Source organism: Arvicola amphibius, chromosome 5 (genome assembly GCF_903992535.2).
Source record: "Arvicola amphibius chromosome 5, mArvAmp1.2, whole genome shotgun sequence".
NCBI lineage: Eukaryota > Metazoa > Chordata > Mammalia > Rodentia > Cricetidae > Arvicola > Arvicola amphibius.
This window is the reverse complement of record NC_052051.1, coordinates 69,266,299-69,285,387: the sequence shown is the minus strand read 5'-3', so window position 1 is coordinate 69,285,387 and position 19,089 is coordinate 69,266,299. Positions and strand designations below refer to the sequence as shown.

The 19,089-nt window shown below is 39.8% G+C and overlaps 1 protein-coding gene across 2 annotated transcripts in view; it reads right to left on the bottom strand.

Annotated features, from left to right (window-relative positions):
- Dnajc24 (DnaJ heat shock protein family (Hsp40) member C24) overlaps window positions 1-19,089 on the bottom strand; it is a 46,944-nt gene that overhangs the window by 22,268 nt on the left and 5,587 nt on the right. The window lies entirely within an intron of this gene.

The following is a 19,089-nucleotide window of genomic DNA, read 5'->3' as shown; positions in this document are numbered from 1 at the left end:
CTTTGTTTCCAGAGTCTCACTCAACAGCTTATTTTTACTCTTCTCAAACTGCACGACAGCAACGACTTTCCAATAATTTCCTCACATTTGGGAAAAATTTTTTAGTTGCAGAAAGAATTTATATTGTTCAATCTCTGTGCCACCTTAGAATAAGAAACATTAGCACAAATAGAAAACTGGTTTGACATACACACAGAGAATCCTTCAATATACTACAAAAGATGACAAAGAGTAATGTAACTTATACCAGAAGGGTTTGTTGTCTTTTTTTCTGACTGATAATTAACACTTTAGCATGAAATTTCCATTCCTATTAGTCTATGGCAATGGGTTGTTGGATATGGAATATTTTGTTCTGACCTTAGATTCTCTCCACATATGAAGTCTAAGTACTTTCTCAATCCCTAAGTCAGGAGTGACTGCCACAATGTCACCCAGTGCTGATCAGAATGTTGCCTCAGATGTGTAGAATTGACATGGTCTGAGAGCTTGGGAGAAATAACACTACTCGGGGTCCATCACAAACCTTCATAGAACTCCAGAGTCACAGCACACATCCCAGGCTGAGAGTGTGCCCATCACAAACCTTCATAGAACTCCAGAGTCAGCACACTACCCAGGCTTAGAGCACAGAGAAGAGCAATGTGAGTCTCTACTGCTTAAAACACAGAACTTAAGGACAAGTAATCAAATGGTGTTGTCATTAAAGTTTTGCGGCAATCACATCCTGCCAAGAATGCATATATTTTTTAAAAAGACCATGAACGAGTGCCCCCCCAACTATGTTAACTTAGATTGCCATAATGAAAATCACATCATGATTGCAAGGTAGGAAGTTTTTGATATTTGACACTTTTTGTTTGTCAATTATAAAAGCCAACCTCTTTATTATATTGTTTATACCAACTCATTTTGCTGTTGAAGATGCTATTGAACTCCAAACTATATTCTGCTGATGGTGTTTTAACCTGTTGATTTTCTTACTAGTGTTAAAGAAGGAAAGCATAATGCACCATGGGCTGCAGCTACTCAATACTGTAACAGTATCTACTGGGACAAACATTTTCAACTGCACAAGAAACAATGAGGTATAATAAAATATAGTATAAAAATTCTAGGAATTTCAAGATATTTTATAAAACAATAATTTTAATAATGCATTTAATAAAACAACAGTGGGTGTCCAAGTAGCTGAGACTATGAAAAGACATGATTAGAGACAGTCCTTCACCCAGTGGCCACATCATGGGACTCAACAGTGGTCACACTGGGGCTGTTGCCACCCTGCACTCACCATATCAGTCATATGTTGTATTCATCTTGGAGGAAAAACAGTCGGATGATGTACTCGTTAGTTAGGGTAATTATTGCTAGGATGGAATATGACCAAAGTAAGTTGGGGAGGTCAAGATTCATTTGGCCTACATTTCTATATTATCATTCATCATCAAAGGAAGTCAGGACAGGCACTGAAGCAGGGCAAGAAACTAGAGGCAGGATCCCGTGCGGAGGCTATGGAGGGGTGATGCTTACTGGCTTGCTCCATGTGACTTGCTTAGCCTGCTTTCTTATAGAACCCAGGACCACCAGGCCAAGGATGGTACCACCCATCCTTGGGCCTCTCCTATTAATCACTAATAAAGAAAATGCCTTAGAGCCCAGTCTTATAGAAGCATTTTCTTAACTGAGGTCCCCTCCTCTCCAATGACTTTAGCTTGTGTCAAGCTGATATAAAACTATCCAGCACAGGTGACACCTGGATTTCTATTTTTCTTTTTTGCCAATAATTTCTGAGACAGCAACCCATAATATCACACTATATACTCGTTTTGAACACATTAGATTATACACTACCACTAGGAAACTTTAAATGAGTGGAGCTAACTGGGCTTATTTTGACATTTTTAATTAGAGTTCTTTTATTTAGTGGGCCTAATTATCACAATATTTTTGAGGTATTTATCACTGAAGATAGTAAAAGCTCATCCCTTTGGGTATCCATTGAGAAATGAAAGAGAAAAGCAAGGTGGAGAGAAGGAAGAAGGCAATTTGCATGAGTAACTGGAATCTGGTCTGTCACTCACAATTGCATCCCAACAGTTGTTCTCATAAAGAACCGCTTCACCATCACCTTACTAAAATATTAACATAGCGTTACGAGTGGCCAGAAAATTGTATGAATACAGTAATTTTAATCTTCAGCAATTTTATAATAAATCTTTATTTAAATAAATTTTAAAACCCTTGTACTCATTATAGCCCTAATCTTTTTTTCCCAAAATAAGAGAAAGAGAAAAAACACAAATTATAGCTTGGCACTATAAGTTAAAGCCAAACAACCATACGTCTTAGCTCTTACCCTTCAAACTCTAGACAGCCATGTTAGGCCCTGACACCCCCTTTCATCCACTTTGCCTCTCTTACTCTTTCTCCTCTAGTCTTCCTTGAAGTAACTCCCAAACACCTTCCAGACCAAGAGGCCATAAGCCTTAGAGTACACCTGATCATCTGTAGGGGGCCGGGGACAGTGCTAGTTTTTAAGGCCTCACTTCCTCCCATATTTGAAAAAAGTGAGAAACCTGCTAACCTCCCAGAACTCACTTATATGTTGTCAACTATGCTTGTCACCCCACAAAACAAAGCGAAATTTTAAAAATACAACAAGGATTAAATGTGGTCAAAGGATGAAGGCCATGCATCTGAGGTGTCTCCTCACAGGGTCCTTAAGGTTACCAGGAGTATGAAGACATACTGTCTCTTAGTGAGAGAGAGATTAGAAGGTTAGGGCCTCTTTCTGCCATTCTGCAATGCAACACACTTCCATCACACTCCCAGAGGAGAGTTAAAGCTGGGAAGTCGATGGGAGAGCCAGAAATGGGTATGGAATTGCCTTGTCTGTTCTTGAGGTACAATCATAATTTTTTCTACTACACATCTCCATCATCTGCTGTAACTGTTAAGGACTACCCTTATTCTGCCATGACTGGTAATAACTACTACCATCACACGTTTACAGACTAGTCGGAGGGGTGGAGCTGTTCTCGGATAATCACAACACACAGAATCACAACTATACACTCAAAAACTTAGCAATGCACCATTAAAGAAAAAAAATCCTAAATTGATATAATAAAACAAAAAAGACAAGGAAGAACACCCCCTTCCTCCTAAATACATTGTTCTCATCTCAACCTCCCCAAAGTAGATATATTTTCTACACATTTTTGAAAGATAATGAATTAAGTGTATTTAGTAACATAATAAATAAACAGAACTTTATATTTTCACTTGCAAAAGCTGATTGAGAAAATATCATGTGGTGTTACTGAAATTAGTAAGAACTTGAAATACTGCTTTGTGGTCAAGTGGCTAGATTACAAGTAATCCTCCAGGGCAGGGTCCAGCTTATTATCATTTGTGCACGTACGAAAATTAATTAAAGTTGATAGGTGTGGTGGCTACGATCCCAGCTACCGAGATGCTGTGATAGGAGGATCATGAATTCAAGACAAGGTTATATGATAGGGCAAGATACTGTTTCAAAAACAAGATGCACACACAGTAATAATAACAAAAATTAAAAGTAGCACTATAGAAATCAGGTATGAATTTGCTTTTATTTTTATTTTTATTTTTATTTTGAGACAGGCTGTCATGTTGTCCAAGCATGCTTTGAATTCCTAATCCTCTTGCTTCTACCTTCTGAGTGCTGGGATTATAGGAGCATACCACCAGGCCTGGCTATAAACTCCTATTCCTCATTTTCTGCTAACACTAAGCCTTAGAATGTGGACCTAGTTTGTTGAGATATAATTCCCATACCTGTGGCTTACCCTTTTAGGTCGTCCAATTCATTGTGTTCTAAGATGTTGAACAGAGCTGCACACTGTCACTGTTAGCTTCAGAACAACTTCATCATATCTAAAGGATCGGTAGTCATTCTCATTCCTGTGTCGTGTCATCATCGTGTCCGTGCCCTCCCCAGGACAGGAATCTCTCTCACACACACACACGCACACACACACACACACACACACACACACACACACACACACACACACACACACACTACCAAGCAAGCACACATATACTAGTTAACCAAAAAGAAGACTTGTGATTTGTATAGGATTATTAAGAATAGCATTCTGATTTTACTTCTAATAGAATCTAACATCTATCATCCTCCCAGGGCCCACAGAATGAGCCTTAGCGTGAGGCTCTAGTGTGACGACTTGGCCATGCTGACAGATAAGATGAACACAGATGTATATCTATATCCCCTTGGCTGCTAGAACCTCTGCTGCATCAGCATCCAATAAAGCCATATTAACAGCAGGAATGTTTAAGACATTACTTGGTCTACCTGACAGACGGCAGAACGTTTGCAGTACATCAGGACAACATGAATAGCTAAATTGAGGGCCAAATCAGAGCCTCTTTTTGAGATTGGTTACTGTTGATCTAACAAGGAGCAAAAGAGGAAGAGAAAAGAAAAGAGAGATAAAGAGGAAGTGGGGGTAGGACAAGCAGGCACAGCAGAGAGAGGAAGGGGAAGAGAAGGCCTTTAAAGAAAGGGAGAGCTGGGTAAGAGGATGGGAGGAGGGGCATGTCAGGAGAAAAGAGGGCAGGGGCCGAAGAGTAAAGCTCGCAACATTCGTGGTGTGAATGTTTTTCAAAAGAAGCATGATGAGGTGGGGTTAGGGGAACTAAATTCACAACAAAGGGGAACTCAGAAGTAGAAGGCTAACGTCTGCACTACACTTTGAACAGCCACGTTTACAGTCTAAAGGAAATCCTGGCCTCCAGTCTCCTCCGATGACCATCACCAGAGCACTGCTGGCTCCACCTGTTCTCGGGATTCGGGAAAGACTTTTATTTCAGTTTTTGTATAATTAAGGACTTGAACAACTGCCACCAAGATAAAGCCATCCCTGCGAAGTAAAGAGGGGTAAGAGTGGTGTCATTCGGACAGTGACACCCCCAGCCCAGTGCGGCTCTCCTGCACCTGCAGCTCTTGGTGGCCACCAAGGCATCTGGTACTAATTAGCTGGGTGCTCTGTCAGCGCTCTCCTGCCTTCTTCTGTTAACTGACCATTCTGCCATATTAGTGAAATGAGCACCCCGGCTTCAGTTCCCCCAGGTGCTTCACCCTTGAGAGAGAAAAGTAAAGAGAAATGTGGCAGATGACTTCGGCCTTCTCGTCTGAATCAGCTCTAAACACCTTTCTATTTCTTGGCAGAAATGTTTTTGTGGAGCTAAATGTACAGTGTTCTTAAATATAATTTCTGACTATTTAGTCAGATTATAATCAGATTCTGATTATTTATCTGATTATTTACAGGCCTTCAGAAGCTATCATGAAAATGAAATATGCACAATAAGCACTGGCATTTTAATACACACATATTCAAACTTGTTGTGGAATTAAACACACATAAGACTTGCGTGCTTGTGACCATACTTAATCCTTTCGACTCAATGAGAGAAATGCGCTTAAAATGAAACTCAGTAAACCAGACAGGTGAGCATAATATGGACAGAGACCCATGAGAACAACCAGAGCACTTGGAGCTTCTTAGGACATACCCTCCGAGATCACGTCTGGCTTCTTTATTTAACCAGAGTTCTCACAAGGCAGTCATCAAGTTGCAGGGGGAAGAGCTGCTAAGACTCTGTAGGAGTGATTCTCTAATCAGCATGAGTACAGGTCAGAGAGGGATCCTCACTGATTAACATGGAGTGTCTTGCTTTCTTCATTTCTATGAAATTTACTTGCTTCAAATAAGATTATGTTACAAACCGTTATGTATGATAGAACTACAAAGATGTCCTTTATACTTTTACACCACATTAATATTATGAAAGCTAAAAGAAAAAAATCCAAAGGTAAAGTCAAGTCTAACACACTACTGCCACCTAATGCTTAGTAAAATATTGCCTAAAGAAAATCAACAATTCATTGTTTTGTCTAACAGTTAACAAATAAAACGTGATTCCTTTTTTTTAATTAAAGCCTAATTTTTCAAGGTTTTGTGGCTTAGAGAAAATATAATGTATGTGAAGGCTGCCAACTCAAAGATAAGATTAACCATCAAAACATACTTATTTGCCACCTCACTACAACACAGATACTGTGCTAGTCAATGTGGATATTTAAGACAAAGAGAGGATTCCTGTCCTGTCTCACTTTCTCCTGGAAGAGAACAGACATGGCAATGATCAAATTATAAAGCAACAGTTAAGATGGGGTAGCAAGACAAGGGCATGAAAAGGCTGCTCACTTTGGCACAAGGGCGACTCTGACCAACACCCAAGGAATGAAGACAAGTCAGCCTTTGGAGACACAGAAGAGTGAAGAAAAGCGACATCCCGGACATAGAGAAACCACAAATACCGTAAGACTGCCATCAGAGTTATAAACAGAAGAACTGCCAGACGGGCAGAGCAGGAGTAAGATCAAGATAGAGCATCTGAGAAGGCTAAGGCGTACCTCCATTCAAAACTCCACATTAATTGCAGGATAGAATAGAGCTATCCGAGGAATGGGGGAGGCGTGACAGCTGGCTTTCTGACCACAGGTTAGATAAACCATAGGTTCAAAACTGCCACAAGCCAAGTCACTTCATATGCTGGTCTTGGGGTCAAAAACAACTTAACATGGTCGCTGAGTCTGAGAGGAAAAACGGAATAGAGAACAATGATACCGCGGTGCACAGTAGTCAAAAAACCAACTGTTCCTTGAGATTCTGCTCTAAAGAGTGCAAGGAGTTAGGGCCACCCAGGATAGAGAAGTGAGTGGAAAGGACCTCTGCCTTGGGAGACTTCACTTTGGCTGACGGCTGACGTAGTCCCAGGCATAGGCAATGAAAAACAGGTCATGCTCAGCAGAACGCTAGCAAGGTTAGAGCTTACCAGAAGACCAGAGAAGATGAGAGACTCTTTGACTAAGGGACATCTTCAGGACAGTTATCAGAATTGTACCTTACCAGAAGGTGCACCTCCTACCATTGAAGAGTGGGCAAGAAAAGGAAGAGAAGTTTCCAATAGCAAAGATGGCAGGTGACATTATTCAAATCAATGTTCCTGATAACTACAGAACCCAAACAAAATTCAGACATTTATGATGTAGGAGTGTTTCTATCTATCTGCTGTTCATTGGTTAATTAATAAAGAAACTGCTTGGCCTGATAGGTTAGAACATAGGTGGGTGGAGTAGACAGAACAGGATGCTGGGAGTGAGGCAGATGCCTCAGGCAATCGCCATGCCTCTCCTCTCTGAGATAGATGTGATGGAGCCAGCCGCCAGGTCAGACATGCTGAATCTTTCCCGGTAAGACACCACTCGTGGTATTACACAGATCATTAGATATAGGTTAGTCAAGATGTGAGTAAGAGGCTGAAACTAATGAGCCAGGCAGTGTTTAAATGAATACAGTTTCCGTGTAATTATTTTGGGGCAAAGCTAGCCATGTGGGATCCGGGCAGGATGAAAAACAGGCCTGCTCGCCTCATCACAACAGAATGGTGCCCACGTGGATAACTGAACCCACAGAAAGCCTGAGAAAGCTTGGGAAAGAATAGAGTAAAGCATGTTTTCTTGGTGGCAGCAATTTCTCGGGTCTGCTCTGCTTGCGAGAGGGAGGCAAGCGCTCTCAGCTAAGAGAGGCTTCCTGACTCAGCTTTAGCTGCAAAACGCTGCAGCTCTTTTAAGAGGTCCTGCCACGAAACACTTACATAGTGCTGATGAAAAGCCGACGGCATGCTTTTCGGTTTTCAGCTGTAGCAGAAAAAAAGTTGCGTTGTTTTAAAATGCCGGCTTTCTGGGCCGTCCTGCCAGTGCAAACTCTGACTCTTTCAAGTAGGAGGTCCTGACTACAGAGCTTTTGAGTGTTGTTTAACACTGTTGCAGCTTGCTTCCTGGCAAGGACCTTGAAACACTATAGAGTTGTGGCAATAAACTTGGTTACTGCTGGTACCCTCTCCGTGAGACTGGAATTGCAGAAAGCTAAGAAATTGGCTGTATCCAGCTGCCAAAGCCACAGCTTTAGTCCTACCAATATTGCTTGGTAAATTAAAGACTCATGTGATTAGAAAAAGAGAGAGAGATACAGTAAAGATGGAACCAAAAATGAAGAAAACCTCTAAATGGTTTACTAAGTGTTAAAAATATGTGCAGGCTAAAGGTTAAAGTTCTTAAATGTAAAAAAGAAAAAAGGAAGTAGTTGGGTGTGGTAGTACACACCTTTAATCCCAATGCCTGGGAAGCAGAGACAGGAGGATCTCTAAATTCAAGGACAGCCTGGTCTACAGAGTTATTCCAGGAAAAAGATATACAGAGAACCTGTCTCAAAAAGTAAAAGTAAAAATAAAAGAAATAGAGGTTAAAACAAAGCTGCACAAAGATGGAAAATACACAGAAAATCTTGATACTGTATGTTATTCTGTTCTCTTTGAATTGTTTGAATGCTGAGGAAGGAGCAACAGCTGCTAAAAGAGATTTGTTTATAAATGCTGCTGAACTAATCCAACATAGATATTTTGAAAATACCTTGACTTCAGAATTTGGATCTAAGGATATGATACTTTAGAAAAGATATTCTTCTATTGTTTTCACAGAGAATGAGACCCTATGGATTGCTTCTATCCCAATATGGTATGATAGATCACACCCTCCTGAAAGGTTGCTATGAATTCCCTCAAAAAATTACTTCACTCAACTGCCGACTGAGATGAACCTAGCACACAGGTTACACCATGAAAGATCTGATTAACAGCGCCCCCATTTAGCAGGAAGCAGTTTGGAGAGAAATAACTGTGCCCATATTCCCAAATATTGTTTATAAATGTTCTTTTACATTTAAAGGGGGAAATGATACAGATATGAATAATTTACATTGGTATAAATTTTACTCTATTGATATAAATTTAAGGTCAATCTTGTTATATGCATATGTATTTCTGACACTGATTAAGGTATTGTGATTGTGTAGTTCATTTAAAAATGTAATGTATATAGGTTGTTAATGGATAGTCATCAATAATAGTCAAACTTGTAGTCATGTTAATTAGATTTTCTAGATGTGCATAGATATATTTTAGATAGACATTCTTCATATCTTTCAAAGGCTACAGAATATGACATTTAATGTTTTAATAACTTAGGGCTTTTCGTGACAATGAGACATGTCTGCTCCTGGCAGCACAAGCTACTTCAAGAGGAAGATGGGCATCGAAGAAGCTCCTTATTGAGTTTGATAGTCACTTGGGCAAGAAACTGCTCTTGCCTGGACTGTTGGCATAAACTGGACACAAAGAACCCTCAGAAAGAGGACTGCTGAACTTGCCTAAAGGTGAGACAATCTTTCGGTATTCCGGATCCATGAAAGAGTCTGCGAGACATTCTGCAGGACACAGCAGATACTGACTGAACTGCCTTTGAAATTTCCTGTTTCATGGAAATGTCTCTGGATACTATGGGCCTGTAGGCCAAAGATGGATGCCCCAATGGTACAGAGAAACTTTGGGTGACTGTCCAGGCAGCGAGATGTCTCTGATTTCTAGAGTTTTGTAAGTTGTTTACTTCTCATTTACTTAGGTAATATTATATCCTTCTGGAGTCTTTGATGGAGTTAAAGAATAGATAGATAGTTATGGTTTTCTTTAGATATGATAAAAGATAAAGTAGATATAAATATTGTAACTGTAATTCTTGCTTGATAACTGTTTTGTTATATGTAATTTTACTATGTTAAAGTGAAAGTCTTTCTTTTTTGTTTAAACAGAAAAAGGGGAAATGATGGAGGAGTGTTTCTATCTATCTGTTGTTTCATTGGTTAATTAATAAACTGCCTCGCCTGATAGGTTAAAACATAGGTGGGTGGAGTAGACAGAACAGGATGCTGGGAGTGAGGCAGATGCCTCGGGCAATCGCCATGCCTCTCCTCTCTGAGACAGACGTGATGGAGCCAGCTGCCAGGTCAGACATGCTGAATCTTTCCCGGTAAGACAGCACTTCATGGTGTTACACAGATTATTAGATATAGGTTAGTCAAGATGTGAGTAAGAGGCTGAAAACTAATGGGCAGTGTTTGAATGAATATAGTTTCCATGTAATTATTTTGGGGCAAAGCTAGCCATGTTGGATCTGGGCTCGATGAAAAACAGGCCTGCTCGCCTCATCACGTGGGGCTCAAACCCACGACCCTGAGGTTAAGAGTCTCATGCTCTACCGACTGAGCTAGCCGGGCGGCCAGGAGCCGAGCGGCAGGAATGCAGCCCACAGCTCATCACTACACATTTATTCATTTCAATACAAAGTATTAGGTTTCATTTGGTATTTTCAAATCAAAATTGTTTGAATTTGAATTGTTTCTTCTTTTCACTCTTATCCCTGCCTGCTTTACACTCTCCCACCAACCACAGCAGCCTCATGGCTGCTTTTTGGAATAAAAAACCTTACCCTCTTTCCTCCTTCCTGATATTGTTTGTGGTAGAAATACTTGCATAACCAAGGCCCCTTTTCCTTCCCCCCTGCCACATGCACACAGAGCTAGGATCCATAAAATCCATATATGAGAGAGAACAGAAGATATTTGTCTTTCTGAATATGTGTCACCTTACTTTTCTAATCCATCCATTTTTCAGCAAATTTTATCATTTTATTTTTCTTTACAGCACAGTAAAATTCCATTATGTATATGTTTCACACTTTTATTATCTATTGTTAATTATAGTATCTGTTGTCATTTGTTCTTGTGATGTTAGACCTTCTAATTACAGGTATGAAGTCTCAAAGTAGTTTTAATACGCATGCCCTTGATGGCTAAAAACACTGAAAATTTTTTAAAATACTGTGTTAGACTGTTTTATGTCAACTTGACACAAGCTAAAGTCATCTGAAAGGATGGAGTCCTCAATTAGGAAACTGTCTCCATAAGATCAGGCTGCAAGCAGGCCTTTAAGGTATTTTCTTATTAGTAATTGATGGGGGAGGGCCCAGCCCAATGTGGGTGATGCCATCCCTGGGCTGGTGGTCCTGAATTATACAAGAAAACAGGCTGAACAAGAAATGAAGAATAAGCCAGTAAGCAACAGCCCTCTGTGGCCTCTGCACCAGCTCCTGTCTTTAAGTTCCTGCCCTGTTTGAGTCCTGTCCTGACTTCCTTTGATGATGAACAGTGATATGGAAGTGTGAGCCAAATATACACTTTGGTTTTTGTTCGTGGTGTTTCGCTGCAACAACAGAAACCCTAGCTAAGACACTAACTGACCATAACTGACTTTCTGTCTGTCTTTCTTTCTCTCCACCCCACCCCCCTTTTTTGTGAACTGTCCTGTTTCTTTTTTTTTAATTTTTTTAAAATATTTATTTAATTATTATGTATACAGTATTCTGTCTACTTGAATGCCTGCAGGCCAGAAGAGGGCGCCAGACCTCATTACAGATGGTTGTGAGCCACCATGTGGTTGCTGGGAATTGAACTCAGGACCTTTGGAAGAGCAGGCAATGCTCTTAACCACTGAGCCATCTCTCCAGCCCTGTCCTGTTTCTTAATAGGAAGTTTTGTGTTTAAAGTTTAACTTTTGCAGCTCTAGTAATCCTTTGTTTAAAGTATAGGTATGTGATGGTTTGGAAGAAAAATGGCCCCCATAGGGAGTGGCACTAGCAGGAGTGTGGCTTTGTTGGAGGAAGTGTGTCACTGTGTGGGTGTGCTTTGAGGGCTATTCTTAAGCTACACCCAGTATGGAACACAGTCGCTTCTGCTGCCTGTGAATCAAGATGTAGAGCTCTCTTCATGTCTGCCTTTATGCCACAACGACACTAATGGACTAATAAACCTCTGACTGTAAGCCAGCCTCAATTAAATGTTTTCCTTTATAAGAGTTTGATGTAGGTGTGTCTTCTATCTATCTGATGATTTCATTGGTTAATTAATAAAGAAACTGCTTGTCCTGATAGGTTAGAACATAGGTGGGTGGAGTAGACAGAACAGGGTGCTGGGAGTGAGGCAGATGCCTCAGGCAGTCATTATGCATCTCCTCTCTGAGACAGTCGCCATGAAGCCAGCCACCAGGTCAGACATGCTGAATCCTTCCCGGTAAGACAGCACTTCGTGGTGTTACACAGATTTTTAGATATGGGTTAGTCAAGATGTGAGTAAGAGGCTGAAACTAATGGGCCAGGCAGTGTTTAAATGAATACAATATGTGTGTTGTTATTTCGGGGCATAAACTAGCCAGGCGGCCGGGAGCTGGGCGGCCGCAGCTCCTTCTACAGAATGGCGCCCAACGTGGATAACTGAATCCACAGAAAGCCTGAGAAAGCTTGGGAAAGAATAGACTAAAGCATGTTTTCTTGGTAGCAGCAATTTCTTGGGTTTGCTCTGCTTGCTAGAGGCAAGCAAGTGCTCTCATCTAAGAGAGGCTTCCTCACTCAGCTTTAGCTGCAAAACCCTGCAGCTCTTTTAAAAGGTCCTGCCAAGAAACACTTAAATAGTGTTGATAAAATGTTGACCGCGTGCTTTTCGGTTTTCAGCCATAGCAGGAAAAAAGCTGCACCATTTTAAAATGCCGGCTTTTGGGGGCTGGAGAGATAGTTCAGAGGTTAAGAGCATTACCTGCTCTTCCAAAGGTCCTGAGTTCAATTCCCAGCAACCACATGGTGGCTCACAACTATCTGCAATGAGGTCTGGTGCCCTCTTCTGGCCTGCATGCATATACACAGATAGAATATTGTATACAGAATAAATAAATATTAAAAAATATAAAATAAAATAAAATAAAATGCCGGCTTTCTGGGCCACCCTGCCAGGGCAAACTCGGACTCTTTCAGGCAGGCAGTCCGAATGAGTATGGTCTGTAAGCAGAATGCTGCAGCTTGCTTGCTGGCAGGGACCTTGAAACACTGTAGAGTTGTGGCAATGAACGTGGCTCTGGCCGGTATCTCAGCCACAAGGCTGGAATCGCAGAAAGCTAAGGAATGGGCTGGATCTGGCTGTCAAAGCCACGGCTTTAGTCCTACCTATATTGCTTGGTGAATTAAAGACTCATGTGGTCAGAAAAAGAGGGATAAAATAAAGAGAGATTCAAAAACAAAGAAAACCTCTAAATGATTTACGGTGCGTTAAAAATATATGCATGATAAAGGTTAAAGTTCTTAAATGTAAAAAAGAAAAAAAGGAAGTAGTTGGGTGTGGTAGTACACACCTTTAATCCCAACACTTGGGAGGTAGAGGTAGATTGACCTCTGTGACTTGAAGGTGTGGTGGCACATGCCTTTAATCCCAATGCCTGGGAAGCAGAGACAGGAGGATCTCTGAGTTCAAGAACAGCCTGGTCTACAGAGTTATTCCAGGACAAAGATATACAGAGAACCTGTCTCAAAAAGTAAAAGTAAAAATAAAAGAAATAGAGGTTAAAACAAAGCTGCACAAAGATGGATATTACACAGAAAATCTTGATACTGTATGTTATTCTGTTCTCTGAATTGTTTGAATGCTGAGGAAGGAGCAACAGCTGCTAAAAGAGATTTGTTTATAAATGCTGCTGAACTAATCCAACATAGATATTTTGAAAATACCTTGACTTCAGAATTTGGATCTAAGGATATGATACTTTAGAAAAGATATTCTTCTATTGTTTTCACAGAGAATGAGACCCTATGGATTGCTTCTATCCCAATATGGTATGATAGATCACACCCTCCTGAAAGGTTGCTATGAATTCCCTCAAAAAATTACTTCACTCAACTGCCGACTGAGATGAACCTAGCACACAGGTTACACCATGAAAGATCTGATTAACAGTGCCCCCATTTAGCAGGAAGCAGTTTGGAGAGAAATAACTGTGCCCATATTCCCAAATATTGTTTATAAATGTTCTTTTACATTTAAAGGGGGATATGATATAGATATGAATAATTTGCATTGGTATGGATTTTAAGGTCAATTTAGTTATATGTATATGTATTTCTAATAATGATCAAGGTATTGTGATTGTGTAGTTCATTTTAAAATGTAATGTATAATTAGGAAATATAGGTTGTTAATGAATAATCATCGATAATAGTCAAGCTTGTACTCATGTTAGTTAGATTTTCTAGATATATAGAGATATATTTCAGTTTGATAGGCATTCCTAATAACTTTCAAAGACTACAGAATATGGCATTTAAACGTTTTAATAACTTAGGGCTTTTCATGACAATGAGACACATCTGTCCTGGCAGCACCAATCTACTTCAAGAAGATGATGGGCATCGAAGAGGATCCTTATGGAGTTTGATAGCAATTTAGGCAAGAAACTGCTCTTGCCTGGACTGTTGCAGAAACTAGACACAAAGAACCCACAGAGAGAGGACTGCTGAACTTGCCTAAATGTGAGATGATTCTTTGGGGTTCCTGACTCATGAAAGAGTCTGCGAGACATTCTGCAGGACACAGCAGATAGTGACTGAACTGCCTTTGAAATTTCCTGCTTCATGGAAATGTCTGCTGGAAACTATGGGCCTGAAGGCTGAAGATGGATGCCCCAATGGTACAGAGGAACTTTGGGTGACTGTCCAGGCAGTGAGTTGTCTCTGTCATTTCTAGAGTTTGGAAGTTGCTTATTTCTTGTTTACTTAGGTAATATTATATCCTTCTGGAGTCTTTGATGGAGTTAAAGAATAGATAGATAGTTATGGTTTTCTTTAGATATGATAAAAGATAAAATAGATATAAATAATGTAACTGTAATTTTTGCTTGAAAACTGTTTTGTTATATGTAATTTTACTATGTTAAAGTGAAAGCCTTTCTTTTTTGTTTAAACAGAAAAAGGAGAAATGATGTAGGTGTGTTTTCTATCTATCTAATGATTTCATGGGTTACTTAATAAAGAAACTGCTTGGCCTGATAGGTTAGAACATAGGTGGGTGGAATAGACAGAACAGGATGCAGGGAGTGAGGCAGATGCCTCGGGCAGATGCCATGATTCTCCTCTCTGGGTCAGATGCGAAGAAGCTCCGGCCCAAGATGGACGTAGGCTAGAATCTTCCCAGTAAGCCACCACCTCGTGGTGCTACATAGATTATTAGATATGGGTTAAAACAAGATATGTGAGAATTAGAAAGTAAGAGGCTAGAGCTAATGGGCCAAGCAGTGTTTAAATGAATACAGTTTGTGTGTTGTTATTTCGCGTGTAAAACTAGCTGTGTGGGATCTGGGCGGGATGAAAAGCAGGCCTGCTCGCCTCCTCACTACAAGAGTTGCCATGGTCATAGTGTCTCTTAACTGCAATAAAATCCTAACTGAGACAGCAGCAAACATTTTCACTCAAAATAAGGCTTAAATCTTAAACACATCAAATGGTTGATAACACAGTCAGGCCAAAATCACAGGGAAACAGATGAACAAGGCCAAAGAATATAAGATGCTATGGTACTGTATCATCCATTCCCAAAGTCATCTTTGCAATGAACTTTGATTTTGATAAGCTCATTTGACTCAAAATGGACACAGAGGTCAGGCTAAGAGATAACTGGTTAATGGAACAGAAAATGCAAAAGTTAAACCAGGCATAAGTGGAGCCATGAAACTCTGAAATCCCAATCTTGGGAGGTAGATGTGTGAGGATTAGAAGTTCGTGTTTTATGAACACAACCTGCTATGCTGTGATATAAGGAGAAAATACTTGGTCTCTACCTTGGTTTCAGGTACATAGCTCATAAAACCCTTGCAACCCAGCAGTGAAAACAGACAAAGAACAAATCTACACCTGTGATAATGCATTGCCTCTTGATAGCCCACCTCTCAACACTCAGAATTAGAGATTAACTCCACACCACTAGAGCCAACCATGACATCAAGTATCCTCTCCTCCACCCTATTAGAGATTCAACTCCCTGTCATACTAAAGTTGATTCTCAAACTGTGTGCAGTCTTCCACAATCAAGGCCCCTGATCGCAGCAACACAGGCACACACTCTCTTGTAATTCCTTTGACCAGCATTCAGAGGGTGTTCATCACGGCCACAGTGACAGTAGGGGTAAGAACAGTGCTGTCCTGACCTGTCCTACAAGGACAGTTCTAGTCCGGAAAGAGCTGCCCTGCATCCTGATTGTTTTCCTAGGCCCTCCATAACAACTTAGTTCCTGTTCTAAGTTTCTCTTAATGCCCAACTATCTGGACTGAAACAAGATCACTTCCTTTGTAATGTACTCAATAAGCATGGTTAAAGAGTTGTTATTAGCTCTCTACACCAATGTGGTAATTTCCTTCTGATACAGCATCAGTACCCTTTCTAACTTCTCTTTCAAAACACAAAATGTAATATATATCAAGCTTAATGATGATCTATACATAATTAGTTATAATCAAGAGAGCCTCTGAATAAATACACAAATAGAAAGTTGTATTTTATGCCCTTCCAATGCTAATAGCATCATCAATATTCCAGTCTCAAGTGATACAAATTTTCCTTAAGAGTTTGGGACATGTTCTAACAGTAGTGTGTAATTTTCCAGTAATTCTTTTCTAATTGAAAGATATCATGTAATATTATCAGCATCAATCATTTTAGTAAAGTTTTATCTTCAGAAAATTGCTATATTTACAAGCAATACAGGAATAACATAACTATTATTTCCAGACCCTAGATGATTTTAAAGCAATAGGTTATTATTAAAACTGTTACTTGTAAGTAATGAGAACACAGTTTAGAGTTGATTTTCAAGGAGAAGAAGTAATCACATAAATAAACATTAATAAAATACTGCTAGGAAATTTGATTGTCTTATTTTGTAAATAAAACTATTTCCAGTATCAGAACCTTGAAAAGCACTACATTCACAAAAACTGAAAACAGGAAACAGCACTTACTAAATCAGCATGGCTTGTAAACTTAGCAGCCTGCGATTTAGCAATATTTTATCCCAACAATTATGTAGGAGGTGTTAAATCCAGAGTCTTCTAAATTTGGAAAAAGTACATGTAATAAATGGTCTTTTTATAAAGTTACACAGAATGGTATTAGTTCATTGAAACTTTATTCTCAGCTACTCTGTGAGATTGCTGAAAAGCAAAGATTGAGAAAAGCCATTGAAAAGCTTGTTTATGTAACAACAACAAAACAGACCTAATAACCGTGATAATCTGTTTCCCTATGACTTTCTTAAACATATATGAAACTGTGAACTTACTATAAAAATAAAGAAAATAAATTTCACTCCATAAACTATACACAATGTACATTCTTTTGAAAGTAAAAGAGAATAGCCATTAGTCTGGTCTTATGTTCTACCTTACTGACCATAAGATGTTGTATAGAAACCCAGTAAAATGAAAGCTCTGTCTTTAAGCAATAGTAAACCCTTTGTGTAACATGAGGGGGCCAGGCCTGTTTGTTCATTGGGGTTCCTGTCCCGCCCCCTACCCCATAGCAGCAAGCCCCAAAGAAATAACATAGAGATCTCTATAAGTTATAAAGCTGATAAACAAACAAACAGGCCTGGCCCAATCATGTTACACCTTTGAATGGCAATTTTGGGAGAAACTGTGATACAATGGGAAAGAGTGCACAACTGGAAAATGTGTAAACATGCTTAGATTTTTAATCTCCATTGATTCTGTGTCTCACCAGCTAGCTGCACTTAGATTTTAGATGTCTCAATTATATACATGCTGCAAAAACAACTCCATACATCCTTGCTTCTTTCTCTTTTCTGAGACAGGGTTTTTCCGTGTGTAGCCCTGGATATTCTGTAACCCTCTGCAGACCAGACCTACTGCAGAATATCTGGACACTGTGTGAACATCTGGACACTGTGTGAACATCTGGGCACTGTGTGAACATCTGGACACCGTGTGAACATCTGGACACTGTGTGAACATCTGGACACCGTGTGAACATCTGGACACTGTGTGAACATCTGCTACTGTGATTGGATTGGTGCAATAAAAAGCTGAACAGAAGACAATAAGTAGGATTTCTGGGGAGAGAAAGGAAGAGAAGAAGGAATCTGGTGTGCAGGATATGCCAGGGAGACACTAAAGAGGTCAGACATAACGTACAGAGTAAAGGTAACCAAGCCACATGTAATCTACCAAACGTAGATTAACAGAAGCAGGTTGAGTTATTAGAGCTAGTTGGGGAAAAGCCTAAGCTAAGGCCAAGCTTTCATGTTGATAAGACTCTGTGTCATTATTTGTGGGCTGGTGGTGCCACAAAAAAGTACTGATACAATGGTGCTCAATGACTAACCACACAATATACACACAAGGCCTGAGAAAGCTTTCTGGGGCCCGTGGTCTCTGGGGTAGGCTCAGTGCTTGCGGTATACAGAGGCGCAGCTCTTTGAAGAGACCCTCCTACTGAGCACGTGAATAGAGTTCATGAGCAGTGGGCAGTGTAATACTTGGTAGTAGGAGACTCATTAACTTCCCAGAGATGAGTAAATTTGGCCCTGGGTTGGTACCCATCAATGTGAGGCTAGGCTCTTACAGAACTGAGGGAACAGAACCATTCACCAGTGCACCATATGCTAAGCAGACCCATGTGGTGGAAGTTTAGCAGCTTAAGGTTTGGTTCACAGAATCTTAGAAGGCTGCAGATGTGAAAAGGTCAGGCAAAGACCGAGACAACCTCTAAAGAGATATAATACTCTTAAAAATGTGCTTTGATGCTGAAGAAAGAAAAGAAGATAGGTATAGACAGTCATAAAAAATAAAGAAATAAAATATAAACTTTAAATAATAAAGTCTTTAAAGAGAGAATAAAGTAATATGAAAGAAAAAATCCAGATAAAGATGGGAAATACACAGGGTGTCTGGAATTTGTATGGTGCTTTGATGACTTTAAATGTTTTAAAAACTAAAAATACAATAGCTGCTGAAAGACACTGGACTATGAAAATTAATAAATTAAACCAATCTATACCATTTTAACATGTCTTAACTTCAGAACAGAAGTCAAAAAATACACTGTATTGGGGGAGAAGTTTTGTTTTTGTTTCCTGTGGATTTCTTCAAAGTTAATAAAGACAAGACTTGATTGAGGGAGACCTCCTGCAAATCTTGGCAACAGACACAAAGAGAAAAGCTACAAGAAAGGT